The sequence below is a fragment of the Plasmopara halstedii genome, assembly GCF_900000015.1.
Source record: "Plasmopara halstedii genome assembly, contig: Scaffold_658, whole genome shotgun sequence".
NCBI classification, from domain to species: Eukaryota; Oomycota; class Peronosporomycetes; order Peronosporales; family Peronosporaceae; genus Plasmopara; species Plasmopara halstedii.
In genome coordinates this window covers 353,958-364,534 of record NW_020187575.1, presented here as the reverse complement: position 1 = coordinate 364,534, position 10,577 = coordinate 353,958, and positions in this window count along the sequence as shown.

The window sequence follows — 10,577 nt, the reverse complement described above, 5'->3', positions numbered from 1 at the left end:
GACGCATGGTCGATTTCAAAATAACGGCCCAATGCTAAGGTGTTTACAGCGGCCTTTTTTTAAGAGGTCTTTAAATCGAAGCGGTTATTAATTTATAGGACATTTTCGAAAATTCGATGGGGGCTTGTAATAGTAGAAGGTCTTCTATTCGGAAAAATCCGTTAAATATATAACTACTCGCTTTTCACAGATAGTCTCCCTCAAACACAAAACACACGCGTATGCGACGAGGAAGTGATTTTCGACGTGGAGGGATAAGGACAGTACCGACTTTGGGAAAAGGATAATGACTTATTACCTTAAAGATAAAATTCAACTAGATAAAAATGAGTGATGGTTCTTAGCTCAATGCAGAAAAACCCAAGGGCTCAATAAGAATTTACAAATAAAATTTTGGAATTTGGATTTACAAATCAAGGTGTACTGAGATTGAGCCTTAGCTTTAACAAATAAATGATCTTAGGTGTGCGGAGATTGAACTTTAACTTTCGTGGAATGTATCCAGGAGAAGGGACAAGCTTACGCCAACCACTTCAAAAGGCTGAGACACGTCGGTCGGGTTACCAGTACATATCCCCAAGTAGGAACCAGCATTTTGTCTCACACAAAATGTTATACATGTAAGAAACGTAGACATTCGGGAACACCGTACTGTAACCTTTCTTACTTAATCCTCTTTACGACTAATTTTTTTATATCAATTTTTATATCAACTTTAATATCAATGTACAGAAGGTACATGAATGGACTTTTATGTAATGGCTCAGTGTAAGCTGTTAAATCATCCTATTCTTAACGTAAAAAAGTTATTATTCTGCAGACCTTTTTGAGCAGCACACTTTTCGACCATCAATGGAGCTATCAATTGAACAATCCAACATGAAAGAGCGTTCTTCGCCCCAACGGCAAAGAACGGTTCCAGAAGTTTGACGTTTTCTCCATTATCAACCCAAATGAAGATAAGAGGTTCTACATAGAACGTTTCTTTCGTTGGTGTCGGATCTACAACCGTGATGATCCGAACCATCCCTTCGCAGCTGAGCCTGACTGGTGGTGGATATTTGCTCGCCTTGAAAACAAGAATTAAAAGGAACGTCTGCTTCGCCGAATTGGTGCTGGTAGGACTCCCAGTCACGACCGAGAACAACCAAGCTCTTGTTGTCGATGTGTTGCTTCAAGCAACACAACAAGAGATTATAGTAGCTGCGAAAATCGTCGGGAACATCAGAATCTAAGGCCTGGCGAGGGTTCCACGTGTCTGAGTCCAAACGATAGCCGCACAAACGAGCTCTAAAGAAGCGTAGATGGTTCAACTTCTTCATTTTATAAGACGAGTCGATCGATCCTTGTGATTGACAATCGTCTCAACCACCCATTGATGCTTTATACGAGACAATAATACCGGAGGTGGTGCTCAACGTGAAAATGATTAAGCAACTCTGGAAGTGATAGAGCGCTCATCGCGGGCAAATTGAGGCATTGCAGCAGCGTTGCTTCAAGCTTGAAGATCGCTGCAGGAGCCTTTCGAGCCTTCTTGCACAGCAGAACTCGAAATTTGACGTTTTGGCTGATGGTTCCACCGAATGCTCGGCTATGGAGTCTAATTTTGAAGTAAAGCTTCAAAAGGTTCAAAATGAACTTGTTCGACTCCCGACGGGCGAGAAGTCTCGTTAGATGTATCAAGAACACCTGTTGCGCTCTGTTGAAGAGGCAGGTCCTGTTCTCGAGGTAGTACCATTCTCGCCTTCAAGCGTTGGAATGAGGAAAGGAGCAATCCTTCGATGTCCTTCAAGGCTTGTAATCCGAGAAAATCTCCAGGGTAAAGAGTTGGTTGCACTTCGTGGACAAATGAAAAAACCTCATGATCAGCTCGATCATCTACCAAAGGTAGAGTAGGATCGACAGAACCACTTGAAAGATACGACTTTAGCCTACCCACATAAATTGCAGGATGTGGGCGCGTGCGTGTAGGGATGACTAATGTATACACATCATCATTGCATTTTCTCACTACAAACGGTCTTATGAATCTTGGTAAAATCTCCTTGCTTCCCAATTTGGACACTGCATGTTCAGGCAAGTTTTGTCGTGGAGAGTAGCACTAGATCATTGACCTTATATACGTTCTTGCTCTTGCTTCCGCTCTAATCTGCTTGTACTTTTTGCAGATCCTGAGCTTTTGCAATCATGTTTCGAACAAAGCGAACAATGGCTTTTGACTTTGCGATAAAGTAATCTAAGTGCTGTTATTCGGAACTTGTCATGTCGTCTAGCAGTTTTATTGCGTCAAAATTCGCTTTTATATGTGTGATAGCATTTAGGTCTTACTGTGACTCTAAACCAATAGTTTTCCTCACTAATGGTAGAAACCTCGCCCATTATGGATAGTTCGCATAAAACGGCGAAGGACTTGTCGAGACATGCGTGGAGTTGTTCAACACAGACTCTGCAAGATGATACTCTCTGAACGACGTAGCGTGACTACACAAAACGTCTTCCATAACTCGATTCACATGCTCTACTTTGACCGTCCGTTTCGGGTATGCTGCTGTTGGCTTTGACAATTTGAAGTCTAATGTAGTCCAAAAAGTACCACCAAAATTTCGATGTAAAACGGGAGTCACGGTCAGACACGATCTCAATAGGAAGGCCATGTGGACAAAAAATGACGTCTACAGAGACCTTAGCTGTCTTTTTGGCATAGCGCTTTTCGTAACCAAGCGCAGGATGAACCATCTTGCGGAATCGGTCCACTATCACAAGGATGCCACTGCGTCTATGCGTGCGAAGTGGAAGTCCGAATATGAAGTCCATACTCACAGACATCCAGCTGTCAGCTGGCACTGCCAATGGCCGCAATGGGGCATGAGTGGAACACAATGGTTTTGCTCTCAGGCAAATATTACAGGTTCTCACATACTTGCGCACCAACTTATATATGTAAGGCCAATATCAATCCCAGGAAAGACTGAGAAACGTTTTCTCATGTCCGAGAAAAACGTTTCTCAGTCTTTTTCGGGGCTGTCAACGTACTCATATAATAGACGATGGCGCAAACCTTCGCTTTTTGAAACAACAATTTTTACTTTATCCCGTGTTTAACCGCATAGTACAACAATCCGTTGTGTACTCCAAAACGGCGACCACGCGGTTTTGTGCTAGAAGGAAGACCTTGCAGTACTTTGTCGGAAGGGTTATTGATGTACCTCAGCAAGTCCTGACATGTCTCATCACATTTGTACCCTTTGACAATTTCTTCAAGCACTGTAGTCTAAGCTTGCACGTTTGAACATCTTTGCATTGTCGACATGACTGGTGCATGTTGTCGCTCCTGGACTTTGGATCATAGCCCGGACGTCTTGGCAATGCATCGGCCATGATATTCGTCTTGTCTGGCTTGTAGTAAGCAACAAAGTTGTACTTCGAAAAGATGAAAAACCATAGCCATTCTTTGCGATGCACGAGGAGTCTTTACTGAGTACTAAGTGATGCCTGATCTGTATAGATCGCAAAGCGCTCCTTCCAAGCAAGTACACACGGAGCTTAACTTAAGCATACTTCATTGCTAGAAGATGTTCGTCATTAACAGGATAGCTACTTTCACGAACCGGCATTGTCGCGATTCTTATGAAACAATTCGCACTCAACCCTCATCATTCTGTAGCATCAACGCACAACTGATGGCATAATCAATCACATCGCAGACAAAATGAAAAGTCTTTTCGTTGCTTACAATCGTAAAAACAGAGGCTCATGTTAAGCTGTTCTTCACTTCGGCGTATACCGCCTGGTAATCTTTTGGCTATCCCACTCAACGTACTTTTTTAAAGAGTCGTTAGGGGTTGCACCAACGCTGCGTAGCTGCGCGTGTTTATGTGCAAAATGGCCAAACCCACCATTTCGTAGCAGTTCCACATTATTTGGCACATGCCAATCATTGATAGCTTTGACTTTCTCCGAATCTGCACGAACGCCATTCTTGCCCACATAGCAGCCGAGAACTGGAGTCACTGATGCAAGGAAAATGCATTTTAGATTAGCGTAGAGCTTATTCTGACTTCTCACCGTTTTCTAACTATGAACTGATATATCTAGATGCAAACCCCTCAAAGGACGAAGTAGATTCGTGACCATAATGTTTAAAGTCTCGGGGGTGTTCTTGACACCTCGTGGCTTCACTAACCATTCCCACAGCATACCACTGGGGGTACTGACTGCAGTCATTGGTGTACCACTTTAGCGCATTCCTATCTGGAAAAAAACCTCACTCTCAAATCGATAGCACTGACGTTAGTACTGCCAACCATTCCATTAAGAATCATATTCTTGACTGAAACCAGAGTCTTCGCAGGTATGGTCGCATCGTTCAATTTATTGAAAGCGTTAACAATGCGCCAACCACCTGTGACTTTCTCTACACATAAGGTTGGACTACAATGTGGAGACTTAATCTCACGCACAAGACCAGCCTGCTGTCGCTGCGCGAAGAACTCGCTTATCGCAATGACTTGTTCTTGAGGCAACGATAACTGCCATGATATACAATATTTTGTACCAGAACGTTCACGATGAATGCCTCTGTCAAATGGCAATCCGTTCGGCACCTTGTCTGGGAATAAATCACCATATTCCGTGACTGGTCAATACCCGGGGTTTGTCCTTTGAGTGTCCCATGACTGCTCATCAAACCTTTCCTATCATATTTTCTCATCAAATACTTCCGTAGTATAGATGTCATCGTCGATCGTTTCTTCGACAACCGCACATATTTGCAAAAATTCGCCATTCTCAGGCTACGCTTCAACGTCTTCTTGCTAATCCATGGCCGGATAAACAATTTTTGTGTGAACTTGGAGAATTTCCAATCTCCACATGACGGATATAATCGACGTCACCTACTTCGTTGTAGGCCACAACATCAATAAACTCGCTAGAATTTTCTTGTTCTTGAACACTTTCTTTATCAATACAGCTTGTATCTTGATCAGGGGCAGCCAAAATACTTGACAGAAACCCTTCTTGGTGGCTTTCTTTTTCTTCTCTCGGGATGGGTCTTTGCAACTGATCCCACTACTCTATATACTACAATCGATCATGACTTCCATGTCGATATCAAAGGAGGCAGTCTTTCGCTGGGGCCTGATTGCTCCACCTCCAGTTGGTGTCTTGCTTTCGGCCTCTTGGTCTTGTTCTGTAAACCGCGGGGGGGGACGTACACCACAGTATCACTTGTGACATCTTTGACTTATTCAACCGATGCATATGCCCATACTGTTTCGTTCGTCGTCATGTAGCTCGAATTAGTTCTGCTCGATTTGTTGACGACGTTCTTTATATCAGCCAGTTAATGCTAGGTTGATAGCGCTTCAACAATGGTATGCCTAGGATGATATCCAACTTATCATCGAGATCGAGTAAGATAAACTCGTCTTCACCACGTAAATTTTTCACATTTCACTGCCAAGCGAATTACTTGTTTTGGCATCTTCATTCTCGATCCCTTCGCTGAACGAATGATCATCTCTTCTTTCATATCAAACGAAATAACACTATGCCCAGTCATACTTCGAACTCAAACAAAGTAGTTCGACGCACCAGTGTTAATCAAAGCTCTTAGTGGTTTCTCAAAACCATGTACAGATATTATCAAAGGTGCATTTTGCCTGACAATTCCATCACTCATAGTGGAAGCTGCATGTGCATCATGAATGTTGAGACCAGAGACTTGATTATTGAATGGATTTATATAAATTGAACTATTCCAATTTTTTTTAATAATTTATAAATTTAATACAGAGAAAAAATCGAAGTTTCAAATAAATATTCTAACAAAAAAAATATTTTTTTTTTATGTCCACAGCATCCACAGTACTTTTCTTGGATCCAGTAGGGAGCCCCGCCCCTACTAATCGTTCCAAAGCGTTCGAACCGACGACCTTTATAGTGCCCGCGGTTATCCGAACGCGCCTTCTGTGTCTGTTGCCGACTCGGCAAAGACACTCTGCAGTTCTGGGCAATAAGACTCGGCTTCCCACAACGGAAACACTTTCCATCGTTACGAGGATGCTAAATTCCAGGCGTGGAAATATTTGAAATATCCACCAGCTTTAAACCATCACATGTACCGGTCGACTGGCGCGCTTGCCTTGGTTTGAAGCCATTGAATTTGGCTGGCTTGATGCTTAATTCTTCTTGCATCGCAAAGGTTGATGTCATCGTCCAGCGTCTTGGGATACTCAAGATACAATTTATATCGGATTGGACCGTCATTCAGGCCCGCCATGAACGTTACGACTTGCGTTAAATGTCAATTGGCTCGTCGACGATGCTCGGTACCAAGTAGCGAGCACGCTGTAAATACGAGTGTAGGTCGTAACGACCTTGACAAAGCTTCAAAAACTAGGCTCGGGCACGGAACTCACTCTGTGGTGGCTCAAACGCCTTCTTTAGCTCGAAAAGAATTTTTGATTGGCTAAATGCTTCCCATACGTCCAATTCTTCGCATGATCTGCAAAGTTGGACATTGCGATCAACACTTGCTGCAAGGGGTCTTGCAGTTGCCTTGCAGTGATTGTTACAATATCTTGACAAATCATCGTGAAAGAAGCACGTTTTCCCGCCAGGGTAGCAAGACATCATCAGTTTCAGGGACGTTGTTCTCGCAGAGGGGTCGCGACCTGATTCCGCGATTCCATAATCTCGTGGTGATGAAACTGACGTCTGCATTCTTCTGGTCATCCAGAGAAAACGGCTACAGTAAGCTGACAACTGCAGTTTCTGTGAAGGCTTATCCTATCCGCTCAAGTTCCCTCCACTTATTCGAAGACAAATGAGAAAACATCTTATTCGTTAACCCCTCAATTTGCGGTTACGATAACCCGAGTAGTACCCCAACTCCTTCCATGTCACTCGGACAAGTACGCGAGTATGGCTTGACCTGTAGCTCGCGACGTGCACAACTGCCGCGTCGTCAAACCAAAATCGAGTGTCGTTGGAAAGACCGCTCAAAGTGCTACCAGGTGTAAGAGGGCGCTGTTCACAAACAGTCCCTCAAACACAATACACAAGCATGTGCGACGAGGAAGCAATCACTAGCGTGGAGGGTGAACGAAAATCCCAACTTGGAGGGAAGAAAAACGGCTTCATACCTTGACGGAAAAATTGCAATTGAATTTTAATTGAGTTATGGTTACCGGCTACATGTAAAACACCCCGAAGACTCTGAGAGGTTTTTCATATTGAATTTTGGGTTTCTGCTATAAAAATCAAGGGTGTGCTGAGGCTGTATCTCAGCATTAACTAAAGAAGATCTTGGTTGTGCAGGGCTTGAACTTCGAGAGCTTGGAAGGTTTATAGTAGAAGGAACTGGGTTACGTAACCCACTGCAAAAGACAGAGACACGTAGGCCTCGGCACTAATTGAGACACCCAAATAGGCAACAGCATTCTATCTCACGCAGAATGTATGTGACTTCATATAAGAAATCACGTAAACATTTGGGTACACCATACTGTAATCTTCTTTAATCACCACAATTCGTACAGTAAATGTATCTTCATGTGATAGCTAAGTGTAGTCTATTTACTTGGCTATTTCAGCCACGTAGTGACTTGTTCGTTAGGTGTAGTCACACCCTCTTTACTAACCTACAACTCTGTGTAACCACACAATCTTGTGTGAATCACACCCTTTACAGCACTGCACATAAAACCCCGTTACATCCAGGGCGGGCTGTCGATATACAGACAACCAGAAGTATAGATCAGGGGGCTCTCAGCTCGTCTTGAGTGGAAGCGGGGATCAGTAAGCGTGTCTTCTTTAATCAACGGCTTGGTCCTATGTCTACTGCCGAGAGAGGAACTGTCTTGTTAGGGTTTGCAGAGTTGCTGCTACGGTTCTGATCGTAAATCACATCGGCCTCTTTTGCCTAGAGGTATCGGCTGCAAGAAGTTTGCCTATTCTTTCGACTCCCACTGAACGATGCAAGGATAAACATAATAGGAGACTTTCGCCACATCAGCTCTTGAAAGCTGACACTGTAGTGAAAAAAATAGACACAAACTTTGCTCGCAGTGTGTGCTCCCTGATGATTCTTTAGGGAACAAAAGTCCAGTGTGGTTCAAATCCTGGTTGGGAAGTTGCAACGATGATTTAAGTAATCTTTAACTCCAAATTTTTTTATTGGACAATATTGTACAATTACAAGAAATTCACATCACTGTTTCATGTAATTGTGAAAAATCAGGAGTGTGTAAGTATCAAATATCCATGGAGATATTCGGATCTGGAGAGGAGTTATCTGTGGTACCCGCGAGGTTTTACTTAAGGAGGTTTTGTCTCCGGTTTTAGCCAAGCGTATAAGTATATTGTTTGTTAAATAGAATTGGGAGCCAAAGACTGAAACGTTTGTTTGCTGGAAACGTGCAGCGAGTTAAGCGTAAGCTTTTCCTCAAAAGAGATCGACAAAGAAACCAGAGGTTACAATGGCGTACAGGTCGAGTTCATATAAAATTTTCTACCGAAACTATGACCAGGTTGTTTTTCTATTTTCAAAAGCAATGGAATAAGTTTCCTATAGACTAAAATGAAATGAAAGTAAAAACATAATTGAACTGGTTTTATCGCTTGATGTATTCACCGGAGCTACGGACCTCTCCTTGTAAGAGTCCCACCATCTTCACAGATACCAATTCTTCACTACTTGTGAATGTGTTATATGCAAGTTGTATGTACACAATAGTGTAGTACATTTGCCAATCGTCACCAAAGTAAGGAGCACACTGGAGCTATAACATGCCCTGGTATGAAGGATGTGGGTCACACAATATGGTGTGATCACGCAATGATGTTTGTTACACAATACGGTGTTACCACACAATGGTGTGGCTATATTTAAAAAAGTCAGTACGTTGCTGGAACAGCCAGTATTTAAACATTTGATTAGGATTTACTGTATCGATAGGAAAACTTATAGATATAGAAATAGGCGGCTTAGACGCAGATATAGCCGAGAAATAAATTTTACGTTTAAAACGGAAGAGTTAATTAGCCTTGAATATGGTTGTAGTTACTATTGGAGTAAGTGGATTGCGATCCGCTACACTCGTTCTAGCTCTAAGTATAGAACAATGGCTTACAAGTAGCCCTACCGCGCTTGGAAATACTTGAAGTCAATATACACCTGAGTCGTTATGACTGATCCTATGTGAGAATGGAGCAATACTCCTATCTACCCCAGGACATGCAGGACGGGCTTAATATGCTAATGTCCCTGCTTGGACCTGAGGGTCTTGTTTAAAAAGGTCCTAAGTGATAAACGCGCGACTAGAGGCGTTTTCGGTCTATGAAAATTCTCTGCTTGAGCACCTACATCAGAAGCTGTCGGCGTCAACTACATCCATGTCGCCGTCACTCCTCACGATCCAGATCGCTCGTGGTGAGCGTAGAGGTTTTCGATGTTAAGGATAGAGAAAAACGCCTACTCTGGGTAAGAGAAGCCGCAATTATTATGGCATTCGCCATGCCCCAGAAGAAGCAACAGCGCGTGGCGCTAGCTATCTCCAAGATTGCGAGAATAGGCTTAATGTGCAATACTTCGGTTGAAGCTGCGTTCCCCTTGTGGATGGAATTGAAGCGTCAGCTTTCGCTAGTGTTTTCGCCGCCTAACCAGGCATTTCGCGTGCCGTCGAGTTTTCTTGTCGCCCCACAGGGCACGAAGGAGTTGTTGAGCTTTGTTCAAGCGTTGAGAAATCTTATTGCCCGGATTGCAGACGATCATTTCTCCGAGGCGGTCGTAGTGATCGTCTTTATGGACGGCCTCTGCACCGCTGTGGCCAGAATGAAAGTCTTCCGTGTGCATCCGTCTTTTTTAAAAAAGCGGTTAATGTGGTATTGCACGCCAAATTCAACTTTAAATCGACATGACTTAGTTGGAATGCACACCCTCATAGCTCGTCAAGCGGGCCTAATTCAATGGATATCAGCTATGCTAAGAAAGAGGAGGCAGAGCTCCGAGCTGCCGAGCAGCGTTTAAACACCCGACGATCAATTGACTGTTGCGACACCCGCCTCCTTTGGATTGGTTGCCTCCTGAGCAAAACGTACGGGTTTTATGGCCGTAAAAGCGACCATGAAGGGCTTTCATAAGCCAAGGAAGATCCTGATCGACATCAGCGTGTCGGGCAACTATGTTCGACGCTGCACGATCGAAGGAAGTCAACTGATGCTGAGGCGTTGAAAGCGCGTTTGAGAAACACCGTCACTATTCGCTTAGCAACTGAGGCTTGTGTTACTGTGCCGAGGGTCCATATGGACCTCGGTGTCCAGTTTCTTGACGTGGAACGCTGCTTAGTCCTAGACTTGGATTCAAGGTATGGCTTTATCCTTGGTATGGCATGGTTGGAACACCATGAGCCACGGATTGATTGCGCTACGCGCACGTATCCTGGTGGATCTTTGATGAGTCATGAACCCACCTCTGCTAGGAAGCGGAATCGCTATTGGCGCGGGCAGTAAACCGGGACGGTCAATGAGCTGAATATCCGCTATCTAAGTTGTCGAACACTGAAGGTGTATCA